General features: G+C 38.9%; 1 long non-coding RNA gene across 1 annotated transcript in view; it reads left to right on the plus strand.

Moving 5' to 3' along the window:
* Window positions 1-584: 584 nt before the first annotated feature.
* The window catches only part of LOC115338686, a 48094-nt gene continuing 34598 nt past the window's right edge, over window positions 585-14080 (plus strand). Inside the window, exon 1 of the long non-coding RNA XR_003922499.2 lies at window positions 585-694. This is a non-coding gene — a long non-coding RNA (uncharacterized LOC115338686). The remainder of the gene's footprint in view (window positions 695-14080) is intronic.

A 14080-nucleotide genomic window follows, 5' to 3' on the forward strand; every position in this document is an offset into this window, starting at 1 on the left:
ATCCTAAGTTTGGTCATGAATCTGAAGGTTGTGGTTCAGAAAAACTTCAGCGCCATGTAAATTCAATTGCAACTCAGCATCGGCATCCACAAAGCTCAGCTGAGAGTCCTGTTGTTGTTGACAGTATACTGAGCTCACAAAGAATTTGGGCTCAACACAAACAGGATCATTATATAAATCAAAAGAAGATGAAAGTAGAACCCACATCTTTCAGCTTGAATACTAAAAGTCTGCCAGGACAAAGAAAAGATACTTCCCGTAATGGTGATGAGTTGCAATTTCCTCTTGAGTTCTCTTATTTTACATAGTAAAGAGAAAGTGAGAATGGCCTGATTAAACCATACTCCAACTTGCAGGTTTATTTAAAATTAGCATGCAGTTCTTACTATTTTTATTTCATTTTATGACCATTACACCAGCCTGTGAAATGATACTGGTTATCTCCATCCTGGAGTTCTGAAAGGAGGAAAGAGAGTATTTGTCTTTCCCAAGAAAACACAACAAAGTCATTGTACTTGCCTGGATTAGATGTCCTGGTGTTTCTAGATCATACAGTATTTATTTAATCCTGTGTTCTCTTGCAGAGGGAGTGTGTTTTCATGCAGATGCTGAGTAATCTCCCAGTAGTGTGGAGGACATTGCAAAGATTTGGAGTTTTGTGCAGTGTTTCTGTTTCTTGGTGTGGACAAGTGAGGTGTGTGCATAATAACTGGTTAATGAGGTATATTTATACATTTGTTGATAACAATTAAGCAATAGATTTTATGGTCTGCAGCAGTAGGCTGTCAGAAGTCACTACATATATATTTTATTATAAAGTGGTTTAATCACACAACCCAATGTTTTAGGTTTACTTTGCAGATGTGTGTTCTTTCGTAGTTCATTTAAAACCAGAAAAGCAATTTAATACTTTCTTTATTTTGTTGATTAGTAAAATAATGTCATGGTCTTCTGGTAATTGCGGGAGAAATTAATGGATTTTTTGGAAAAGGTTCTATGATAAGTAAGAATTTAGAGTGAGATCCAAAAAAGCACTTAGATGCCTAAAGAAAAACTTAGGCAGAATCTAGGTACCTAAATCCAAAGGAGTGATTCAAATGCTGTATATGGAGACACAGAGACTGCACTGCTGAGGCTGCTTAGGTTGCTGAGAACCCAACGTTCTGCTAATGCACGTGCTCTGCAGTGCTGTTGTCTTTGTGAAGCTGAACACTGAGCTATCTTTTCCCCTTCTAAGATAACATGGTAGTCATAAACTAATTGTCCTGCTACCTACACCCTTTTTTGGAATTTAAATCTAGTTGCTTCACATCAACTTGTCACCTATGTACTGGTAGTATGGAATTCACAAAACACAATCTTAATTTTCATTCAAAATAGAGGCCTCTTGTTTGTTGCTGTAATATAATAGGATTTCCAGCGTCATTTATTATTGATTAGAGATATGTACTGTATCTTTGTAACAATAATAACAGCCACATTGTCTATCTCTACCAGAGTTGAATAATTTAACCAATTAAAAGCAGTTGTAAGAGATTTTTTAGCATGCTGCCTGTCCCTGAATTTGCCTTGATCCTGTTGATTATATTCAGGTGTTTTTATTGGAAGTGGTCAAATTACTCCTCATTAATGCTAACTTAAATAATACAAGACTGGAACTGGTTTATCTCAATGGAGGATCCCACCAGATTTGCTGATTTCAACATTGGCAAAAAAATTACAAATCTGTTACTTCTTACTTCCATCTTTTGTTATTCTGGTTTAACTTCCAAGCCTCTGCAAAGAGGCCTCTTCTTTTTATGGCTTCTTTCTGCTGTAGACATGAGATAGTTGAAGAGAAATGTAGTTTTGATGAAATATTTTGCTCCACCAGCCAGATGAAGGAACAGATTAATTACCTGGTCAAGGCTTGGGGATCTTCTATCAATACACTTACATTAAGGACTATATTTACCTTGCAGTATTCAACTGTTTTTTTTTTTAAAAAAAAGAAAAGGCAGTGAATCCCTTCTCTTTGGCCACATCTTCTGGTCTTTTAGAATGGAATGAAATGATCCTCTACGCTTCCAATCCATTCTTGGAGGTGCAGTGGTTTGAAACAATTGCTATGTCAACATCCTTGAATATGTAGTGTACCTGTCTCCTGATCTTCAAAGAGGGATTAAATGCAATCTGTAGTGCTCAGCATGCATAATTTTGCAGAGATGGGTCAAGTAGTTCTGTAGTATATCAGGTCTTGCTCGAATTAATTGGGAGATACAGATTGCCATCAGTCTTTAACCAATTTTTAGAATCAGAACTAATGTGTCTCGTGTGACGAAGTGCTTGCTGAGTCTGCTCTGCAGTATTACAGGCAGCTGCAGCTTCCTGTATTTTCACTGTTGTGAATGCTAGTATTTTATAGAAACTAAACCTATATCAGTTGTTCAGGAGAGAAGCTGGCACAAGTGCGTCTGGGAAATAAATCCTTCATAACAATATCTGCTCTTGTGCCTGCCTTTCTCTCACAGATAGTAGACAGGAAAGTGGACAGATACCACAAAGCTTAAAAGGAGTTTCAAGCCTATATGCATTTTTATGTACATTGGAAATAATTTTTTGCAAGCATTATTTATGCAATCCATGGGCTTACTGAGGTTTTAGTTAGTACAAAACCAAAAAAAGGCAATCAGGACAGAGGCAGGATAGTACTGAGGTGGTGCTGGTAGTGCTAAGATTAAATGAGTAGTCCTAGGAAGGTAACAACAGTGCTTGTATGTAGTAAATTAATGGAACCTTTCTTCAACGTATTCTGAGAGTATACTATCATCAGGCAGGATGCTGCTGCTCCTGGTATACGGTGTCCACCAGACACAACGATCTAAAAATGGCCATGACAGCAAACAGCACGAACCTAATCCACTGCGACCCCTGACAGAGTCCACTGCAGCCTAGCTGCACACTTAATAATCAGATTGGTTACAACAACTGTCTGTAGCCATGAAGAAGTGAGAAGAGCTACTGTATGGCAAAGAAATGTGTTATGGCTGGTCCCTCAGGTCAGAGGGCAGGGCGTGGAAGTGAACGTCCAGAGCTCGTCTCTTCTTCACACTGTATGCTGCTGCTTGCTGGAAGGAGAAAGTCGCAATACAGTTTGAATTTCTGTAGTATTCAGCCCCACAGAATGGATTTCCATTGACAGGGTGAATGAATAACATTGCAGATTTTACTGACGGTTGCCATGCTGTACTCAGGCCTCTGTGAGGCACATGACTGAGTTCCACATGGCATTCTGATTTAAAAAAGATTAGCACTATGCAAAATCAGTGCAGTCCATATTGTATGAATTAAAAACCGGTTAGCTGATATGTCATAAAAAGGAATTATGGAATTCTTCCCTGAGGAGAGCATTTGTAGTGCAGCCTGGCTTTCAATTTCTTTATCAACGCTTTGGAATAAAATATAATGTTACAGCTGGTAGAATTTGCAGATGGAATAAAAAAGGGCAGAGCAGGAAATATGGTTTATAATTACAGTTGTCTTAGATTTTCCTCCAGATTCTGTCTTTAAAATGCTGGCTGAACCATTGTGCAGGTCTGTGGAGCAGGGATCTGGTCACATTGTGCTGCCATTAGTACGAGGAGCTGTGGTGATAATGGAGATAGTTTACTTATATGCACAACCCTAAGGCTTTATAAATGCACCCCTCTGAACAATATAGATCAGTATAGGTAAACTAAGGGTCATATATCTAAATACAACAAATGTTGCTATGCTTAGAAGATAGAACTCTGTATTAAATATTCTTGAATAATAGTAAGAATAAAAAGTATATAAGTAATTGAACATGAGCATCCCCTGTAGTGGTGTTACTGAAGGGGCTAAAAATGATGCTTGGATAAATGTAAAGGCGTTTATCAAGTGAAGTAAGAAGATTATATTACCTTTGGATGTGGCATCAGGGAGACCACTAATGAAACGCTGTGTCCAATCCTATAATCATTATTTTCACAGTGAAGTTGGAAAGGCTTGAACTAACATACACAAACCGATCTCAGAGTTTCTAAAACATAGGTCTCTGACAACTGAGCTTTGTGGATTTACCTGTCTTTATTAAAAAGGTGTTATTTCCTCCGTTCGGTAGACAAACAGCCTAGAGTGCTAATGTCAATGGTAATTAATAGTGAAGGAGCAATTTACCTAGATTTGTGGTGCATTTTCCATCTTTAAATCAAGAGTGGGTTGCTTTCTAAAAGAAATCGATAGCACAGATGGCAGCAGTGTCTAGGTATGGCAATAACACAGCTATTATGAAATGAACTGCTATAGCTAATGAAATGTAGAAGATCTGATACAACTAGCTCATCATAATTTTGCTCTTACAGACCTATGATGCTGGATAACATGTGTAGTCCACAGAGGACAAGAATTTGGTACTGCTGGTACAACTGAATACAGTTAGTCCTGTATTTCAAATTGTGGAGACTTGTGCTTTTGTTGTTGGAAGATCTGTTTCAGCCTTAATGAAAAGGAAAAAGGGATAGAGGGAGACTTTTGCGGGAAGAAAACAGTGAGTTCTTAATGTTTGTACCTTCCCATTGGCAAGACTCAGTTCATGATGTACAAATAAACTAAAATTCACTAATCAGGTTACTTAAAATATCCAGAGAATTGCTGTTCTTATGCACTACCAGTGGAAAGATGCTTAAAAATGGTGCATGGAACTAGGAATCAGTAGCAAAAGTATTTAAAAAACTGCACTGAGATTTCAGTTTTGTCTTTGAATTCCGAATGCTGTTATTTTAAATTTTACCTGTCCACTTGAGGAACAAAAGTGCCTTGGTAGGGATCCATTCAAACATACAGTTTTATTCTACCCTGTAATAGTTTCCACAAAATTCTAATTGTTATAGAATATTTATGTTCACATCTTTAGTGCCCCAGACAAGGGCACTTTTGTTTATTGTAGCTGGATTTATAGTAAAAAAATCTAAATTAATCTATATGGTGGCTGGTAGCAAAAATGTAATGAGAAGATTTGGTGACAAAGTCATTGTTCTTTAGCTGATGAGCTATTTACTTCTTCTGCTGTAATGTGGATGGTTTGGAGCGTACCTGAACAAGCTGGAAAATCCTACAAGGTTTCTGAGTGGAAATGGGCATAATATTAATTGGAGACTGATTAACTTAAAATAATTTTTTGAAACCCATAAGCTGAGCAAGTGGCAGGACTAGAGGATTTATAAGGAACCTAACAGAAATCAGACTTGTCTGATTTCATTTGTTCTATTACTGTACTTTTAACAGACTATCAGGTGTTACTTTCAGTACATGACATAATACAAGTGGTTTATTGCCTTCTCTGAACAGCTTTATACATTTCAAAAGAGAAAGGGATTGTATTTTCATCACCCAAATGTCTGAAGACCAGATTAAATCTTCTGTTTCTTCCAGGGAGGCCAAGGTTTTTTAGGGTTTTCACTGCTTGCGCTGATTTATAGCATGGGCCAAAGGCCACTTGCTGGACAGGAGCAATCCCTGCTCAGAATGTTAGGTATTACACAATTTCTCTCACTGACATGTTGATTGCTTCTCGTTGACATGTGAGAAAGTGGTTAATTCTTTTACTTGAATATCTTCTAGGAATTATTTAACCCATGTGGATGAAGTTAAGCTATGAACTGTAAAGACAGCACTGCTAGATGAAAATGTTAGTGTGACTCTCTGCTCAGGGTAACCTCCATCACACTTTTGCTCCTTCAGCAGTAGACCTTGGGCAGCAGAGTTCAGTGGAACTGAGCAACTGATGTAGGTGACAGCCCAGTCAGGTATAGAAAAGGACTTCAGTGTACAGCCTAACAGCATTTGAACAATGGGTCCCAGGGATTTTCTCATAGGAAATTATTCCAGAGTGGCTCCTCCTGATAGACTGTCCTGGATTAATTTCCTGCACAGATTCTTAGGTAAGACTGTGCAAGACAAATGATACCAGAAGTTGCTATCTCATCAGGGTTTAATCAGGGAGATTTACATTTAAAGTCATACTCTACCTTAATCCAAATTAGCTTCTCTGTATAGGTGAGCCTTCATATCTTTCAAGACCCTTGAATTTCCTTTTCTAGTTTGTCTTCCCTTTAAAAAAAAAAGGGCATTAGTAAGCATAGTTATTCCCTTGCCCCCATCCAAGGCAATTGGAAATAGTCACTACAGAGGGCAATTTCTGCTTTTAATACAGATTACATGGTACCTAGGATTTTGATTAAATTACACTGAATGTTAAATTAACTGGCACTAGAAGTTAGTGGCAACATTGTAATAAACTATTACTAGATCATTTACAGTCAGGCAGCAACCATATGGCATTTACATGCGTATGCTGGTCCTGCACTGACATGGAAATTGGTCTGACCCACATGACCTATGTTAGCTGGGGATATTCTATACTGAAGCCAATTGCCACACTTTCCAGATGCCGAAGGCAAACCTGCTCTAATCCTATAATCCCATTTCATAATATAGACTTCCATGTAGTTTGGAGCACAAAACCAGAATGTATCTTGCTGAGTTAAAATATTTAGCTTGGTCTTCATTCTGGTGGCTTCACTGCATTCCAGCTGCAGGAGACAGGAATTTGAAGATAGTTTACTTGAGCCAAATTTTGCAGTCTTTAATTGAGCAAAATACTCAGAGAGCAATATAGTTCAGTATCTTCTCTCCTTGCCAGTGAATTTGAAGTGCAGTGATAGAGCTCTTCCTCTATGTCATTTTAACCTGGGGAATATAACAAAGCTCTTGCTGTGTAGCTGTATTTTCCTAAATGCCCTTCCCAGATCTCCAAAACACATATTCTTACACAGGAGTTAGATGCGAGATCCTCGATATGCAACAGAAGGTTTAAGATTTGGCTCACTGATCTTGTTCTGGAACACTACTGGGAGTCTGTGGATTTCAAGGAAACACTTGAGGACAGCAGCACATACTCATAGATTTCTCCCACCTGCCTTCCCACTCCTTGACAGATACCTAAATCTGTCATAGTCAGTAAGTTTTACTCCTCATCTGTAAATGCTTTTAGGCAGCAAAACATGGATGACTTTTACCAAACCCTGAAGATTGGGGTTGGGTTTTTGGGCTCATTTAATGTTCCTTTAAAAACATTTACAGAGAAAAGAAAACATTTATTAAACTATCTGCATTAATCACTGTTGATAGTTCAGGAAAGAACTGAGACTAACAGAGGCTAAAATGTTTCATAGAAAATTCTTTATTTACAAAAATAAGCAGAGGAAACATTGTGATGATGCTTCTTACAAGCCGTTGTTTTGAGGATACAATTCCTGGGAATTTCAATGAATTTAAAATCTAGTTTACAGTTATTTTGGGCATGTTTAAATCCCCCCACGCCCCACCCCCCTTTATTCTATTTTCTTCTGACAGCTTAAGAAGCAAGGTGACTATATTGTGGAGTCATTGTTTTATTGATATAAAAATAATATCCTCTTACATTACTCTAGCTTGTCCCTTACCACTGAGGATCTCGAAGCATTTTACAAACCATATTGTATTTATAGCAAGTGCTTTGCTTCCTAGTGACAAATATCCTCTTCTGAGGCAAATGCAGCAAAACATGGCAATGAATTTTAGGGGTCTGTTCTGAGGCCCAAGGGGAATTTCTTTTGGTAGGAAGGGCAGAATTTCTTATGCCACTGAATTTGAGCATGAACTAAAGGATACAGGAGAGGCAGGGGTCTCATATCCAGCCTCTTTCTGTCGCATGCAATGTAGAATCTCATCAATAATATGACATTTGATCTGTAGATGTAGTTAGCTATGCTGAGTATTCAATGCAGAAGTTGGAAAGTGTCAGGTGTTGTGGTTTTGCTCATGTAAGCCTTCTTAAGAACTAAAACATGAACTCTTCCTTTACTTTGGCTAAAGGTGTAGGCACAGGGTAGAACAGGGTTTAACATTGTAGTTCAGCCAGTTTCTGCTCATCAGCTGGACCATGGGAACAGCACATGCACACTGTCTATCTCAATTGCTGGTTAAAATGTTTTAGATTGTCACCTACTTCAAGACATGCAAACCAGTACTGAATGAGCTATTCAGTGTGTACAGCACATCAAAGTGATAAGGAGAGAGCATTCTTTAGGATTCAGGTAGCATGGTGTTGACACAACACTGCATTGGAATCACTAGTCCACCTGAAAGGTTTGGATGTTAAACCAATCACATATAATGAGATGAGATGTGGTGTGACGAGATTTACAGAAAACTCAAGTTCCTCTGCGGAATGGGCAGGGAGGCTCTGTGCTGGAATAGCCTCATTGGTGTAGAACAGAGAGTTCCATGACTAATTGCAAGGCCTTAGATTCTGTGAATGGGAGGGCTGAAAATTCCCAGGAAGCGATTTGTTTGTATTCAGAAAGAGTACACATGCTAAGCATGGTTTCTGGTTCAATTTGTATTGATTATGTAACAGCAGGTTGTACCATCTGTTCGGCAGTGGTATATCATCCTGCTTGCTTCTATCATATATTTCTCTCGCTAAACTTACCCTTGGGTTTTGGTTTAGATTTGGGGTAATGGGTGCTCCAAGAGAAAAATGAGCCACGATCTTCTCCTGGACTTGCTTATATTTTCCTTAAGTGTCTCCTTTCTATGTGATGGGTGGACAGCAGCATTTTAACAGATGTTTTTCACAGGGTATTGCATAATTATTTTTCAAGTGGCTTCTAAAAGCAGATGTTTCCATGTCTTTGTTCTTTCCCCTCCTGACACTTTAACACAAACAGCAGATTCCGCTGCTGCTGTCCTTTAGATCTAGTGAAGAAAATACCATAGCAGTGATGTTGGGTTTTTTCAGCCTATTTGGCAATAATAAATATGTACAGGCACAATTCTCCTCCCTTTCTCCCTTGTCACTAGCATTGCTTACAGATACTATCTCAGGCTTTCTCTTTCAGAAATGCTGTCTTTCTCCATGACCTTTGTCTACAATTTAGTGTTTGATCTTTACTTTTTTCCAAGACTTTGTTTCTAGTAGCATCCTGAGTGAGTAACTGTGAATCTTTTACTCCCTGGGACTTCAACATATAATTTTTTTACCTCATGCCAGGGTAGATCACAGCTGTCACTTGTTGGCATATCCATCACTGTGAAGACCCTTTGGTATGATTTTGGATATTTTTTTGTCAAATAGCCCCATTTTCTTTTCCTCTTTCATGAATAATTCAGCAACTGGACTTTCCCATTGTTTACAGAAATAGACCTGCTTTCTTGCAAACCATTTTGTAAAAGGACTTCCTAATTTGTCTACTTGTTCCTCAAAGACCAAGGGAATGCAACTAAGAATGAAATAAAGGGCAGGCCCAGACAAGTTTCATCCAGCCATAATTTATCATGACAAAAGATGAACTTCAGCTGTTAGTCTAAAATGATGATAAATGCTTGGATCAAGAAAACAAAAGCTTTCTAGTAAATCTACTCTGTGTCTTAATTTAAACCTCATAGATTTTACCTCCAGCATGTGGAACATCATCTGATGATGTAGCACTACAGCTACATGACAGACTTTGTCCTGTTCTGATTCTGGGTTATTTACTAATTGGTGTGGGTGTAGTAACAAGAGTTCTGTTTTCTTCATCTTCATCTTCCTTTTTACTGGATTTTGAGGAAAGCAAAATTTTTTTGAAAGATGTAAGATATTTTAAATTTCATGAGAGCTTTACCTGGAGCACAGAATCACAGAATGGTTGAGGTTAAAAGGGAACTCTGGATATCATGTAGTCCAAGCTCCTTGCTCAAAGCAAGTTCAAGTACAGCAGGTTGTTTGGGGCAGTATCCAGTTGCATTTTGAATATCTGCAAAGGTGGAGACTCCTAATCCTCTCTAGACAACCTGTTCCAGTGGTCTACCTCTATCACAGTAAGAAGCTTTTTTCTTATATTTAAATGGATTTTCATGTATTTCAGTTTGTGCCTGTTGCCGCTTGTGCTTTCAGTGGACACCAAGAAGAAGAGTCTGGCTCTTCTTTACAACCTCCAAGCAGGTATTTATATACATGGGTAAGATTCCCTGAGCTTTCTGCTACGTGGACTAAAGAGTCCCAGCTCATCCCTTAGTCATCTTTGTGGCACTTTACTGGACTCGCTCCAGTATGTCTGTGTCCTTCTTGTCCTGGGGAGCCCAGAACTCCAGATGTGTCTCACCAGTGCTGAGTAAAGGGGAAATACCACCTACTTTGACCTGCTGGTAACACCCTTCCTAACGTAGCCCAGCAGGCTGTTGGTTTTGCCACAAGGACACATTGCTGGATCACGTTCAATTCATTTTCCCTGAGGAGCCCCAGGCCCTTCTCTGCAAAGTTGCTTTCCAGCCAGTCAGCCCCCAATCTCTACTGAGGCATGGGCTTATTCCTCCCCAGGTGCAGGACTTTGCATTCCCTTTTGTTGAACTTCATGTGATTGCTGTCGTTATCTCAGTTGAGGTCCCTTCAAAGGCAGCACAACCAGCTCCTCCCAATTCTGTATGCTGAGGGTGCACTCTGTCCTATCACTCAGGTCATGAATGAAGATGTTAAACAGTATTGGACCTTGGGGGTGTACTCCTGGTGATTGGCCTCCTCCATCTGGACTTCCTGCCACTGATTGCAACCCTTTGAGCCATCAGCCAGTTTTCAGTCCACCTCCCTGTCCATTTATTTAGCCCATATTCATCAGTTCTATGAGAATGTTATGGGAGACAGTGTCAAAAGCCCTTCTAAAGTCAAGATAAATTATATCCACTGCATGTCCACCAGACTAATCCTATCATAGAAGGCTATCAGGTTGGTTGGGCATAATTTCCTCTTCCTAAATCCATACTGACTACTGCCTGTCAGTTCCTTGTCCTTAATATGTTTGGAAATGGCTTCCAGGATTATTTGCTTCATCAGCTTCCCAGGGACCAAGGTGAGGCTGACTGGCCTGTAGTTCTCCAAACCCTCATTCTTGCCCTTCTTGAAGATGGGATTTGGAATTTTTCCCACTCAGGAACCTCTCCTGACCACCATAACCTTTCAGAGATAATTGAGAGTAGTCATTGGCCAGCACACATGTGTGCATCTTACTAGGCCCCGTGGACTCATGGGTGTCCAGTTTTTTTAAATGTGCCTTAACGTTTCTGCTCCACCAAGGGTAACTATTCCTTGGTCCAGATTTTCACATTGGTGTCTGGGGCCTGGGATTCCTGAAGACAAATATCTTTCCTAGTAAAGACTGAGGTAAAGAAGGCGTTGAGTATAAAATCATAGAATCACAGAATCATAGACTCATAGAACAGCCCATGTTGGAAGGCACCTTGAAAGAACTTATGGTCCAACATTTTGTGGAAAACGGAGCCTAGAGGAGATTATCTAGCACCCTGTTCAGTCATGTCTTGAAAACCTCCAGTGATGGGGACTCCACCACGTCCCTTAGGAGGTTGTTCCAGTGATTGATTGTTCTCACTGGGGAAATTTTTTTTCTTATATTAAGATGAGTATGTTGGCCTTTTCCATGAACCTTATCCTGTTCAGCAGCTGGCCCACATTTCCCCTAGTCTTCCTTTTGCTGCTGATGTACTTGCAGGAGTTGTTCTTGTTGCTCTTCCTATCCCTCGCCAGATTCAACTGCTAGTGGGCTTTGGCTATACTAATCGCATCTCTGCATGCTTAGACAGTGTCTTTGCATTCTTCCTGGGTCCACCTATCCCTCCTTCCACCTCTTGTATACTTTCTTTTTGTGTTTGAATTTTGTCAGGAGCTTCAAGGCTTCCCCCAACCTTCAGGTTTCTGACCAGTTCTTCCTTGTTTACAAGTGTGAGATCCAGTTGAGTACTGACCCTCATTGACTCCTCAAACACCTAGTGAGGAATTTATCATCAATGCACTTCAGAAACCTCCTGGATTGCTTGTGCCCTGCTCTGTTTTTCCTCCAGCAGGTATTGGGGTGGTTAAAGTTCCCAATGAGGACAAAGGCCAAGTTATCTGAAGAAGGCCTCATCTACTTCCTGATCAGGTGGTCAATAGCAGTTACTGACATTGCCCATGTTGAGCAGCCCTGTTACTTTACCTGTTAGCTCATAGCTATATAATTTCTAGATGTTCCTAAGTCACAAAAGCATCTTTGAAGGGAGACAGTAGAAACTTGATCCTTTGAGAACTTTAAAAATATACTGGACAGACTATTAAGAGATGTGCCACAGGAAACAAGCATACATTGGAAAGGAAAGGGACTGGATGATATCTTTTCTTTCCACTCATTTTCTTTTTGTCTTTCCTGTTGCAACAGCAATGTTCATCATTGCTGCTACTTCTGGTTGTGGCACCAGGAACCAGGATGACAGCTTGGGTGAATGAAGGGACTTTACTGATACCAGCAATATTTGAGCCTTCTTATTTTTGCCAATGAAATGTTTGAAGCTTCATGAAACCTCATTTTTTTTTTCTTTTGCTTCTTTCCTGTGTTCAGTCTTGGTGATTATCTTGGTGGTTTAGTTTCTGGCAAACTGTAGCAATCACTTTTCCTCCAATGAAAACAATTTTTTATCAGTTTTATTATGACACAAAAGTCTGGTGAAAAATGAATTTGCATTTGACTTTTCATGTTGTTTTCCTTTTCCCTGAACTATTTCTCCTGTATCTGATTGTTTTTCCTGCTGTATAATAAGTCCTGATGACCACAAAAGGCTTGGACATAACAGAAACATGTAACAGGTGAAGATGCTTTTCATTTCAATTTTCTGTTCTCCAGGTATCTATTGAATTATCTAGTCATCTGTGTACTCGTTAAGATGTCTTATTTTATCTTGTCTTCCTCATCTGTTTTTTGAGGCTTAAATTTCTTTTTAAAGTGCTGCTAGGCATTCTTAAGCCAAAAAAAGAGACATGTTTACTTCAGCAAGTAAAGATATAAATGTAGTCTTGCAAAGGGAACCCAGTGGTCAGTCTGATATAACCACGGAAAACTTTCTTGCAGATTACAGAAAATGAAAGAAGAAAGTCTGCTAATTGTAGTATATTTGTTAACTATGTGAAACAGTCTAACCGTAATTCCAACTCCAAAAAAAAAAAAAAAAAAAAAAAAAAGAGAAAAAAAAACTTAGTGGCTGCTGCACTGTAGTATTTCCTTCTTTTCCAAAGCATAATCCAACTTTTTCTTGAATTAATGTACACAAGTCACTTTAACTGCTGGCTGCACAACTTTTGGCAGTTTGTTTGATATTCCAACCAATCTTTGTATAAAGAACTGTCTGATTTGTTTATAGGTTTGTCCTCCTGCCCAGAGTTTATTCCATGATCTCTTATTTTGAAAACAACTGTACTTACAAGGATGCTATTAAGTAGTTTGGGCATTGCATTGAAAGGTTATGGTTAGTGGGCAGAAGATTCATAGAACTTAGAATCATTAGACATGTGTTTATCAACAGTTAAAAAAGAATAAAGCAAATGAGGCAATTCTACCTAAATATTCCCATTCAGTATTCTTACTATGCAGTATGACAATAATTTACATTTTCACAACAAACTCTGTTTTTGTTTCTTAAAATTCTTGGAAATGTAAAGTCAGTAAGAAATAAGAAGTGACCTGTCAAATTACTCTCTCCACATTGAATGTAGGGTGATAAAGGAACTGAGTGCAAGATGAGGATCAGGATGACTATGACTATTTCTACCGATTCTTTTTCCAGTTTCAATGTACGGGTTGTGTTAACAAGGTAGGTAGCAATTTTGGGACTCCTATAATTGCACAGTTATAGAATTTAGTATTAATCTGGTGTCAAGGCTGTATATAAGTGTCTAAGCAATATTTTCATGTCTTCAAGAATATACTTAGATAAACCTTAGCTTTGCATTATCTTATATTGGTGGGGAAAGGCAGTAGATGGAAGGAATTGCCATTTTTTAATCTGATCTGGCTCTGGCTAAAAATCAATGATGCAGCACTGTGCAGAAAAAAAACTGAACTGTCTTTGAAGAACTTTAGTCCCCACCTGAAAGCATTGATGCTTACGACATTGTTTTGTGTCTGGGATAACTAGCTCTGCAGAATAATAGGTTTAATTAGTTGAGATCCAGCAT

Source organism: Aquila chrysaetos, chromosome 2 (genome assembly GCF_900496995.4).
Source record: "Aquila chrysaetos chrysaetos chromosome 2, bAquChr1.4, whole genome shotgun sequence".
NCBI lineage: Eukaryota > Metazoa > Chordata > Aves > Accipitriformes > Accipitridae > Aquila > Aquila chrysaetos.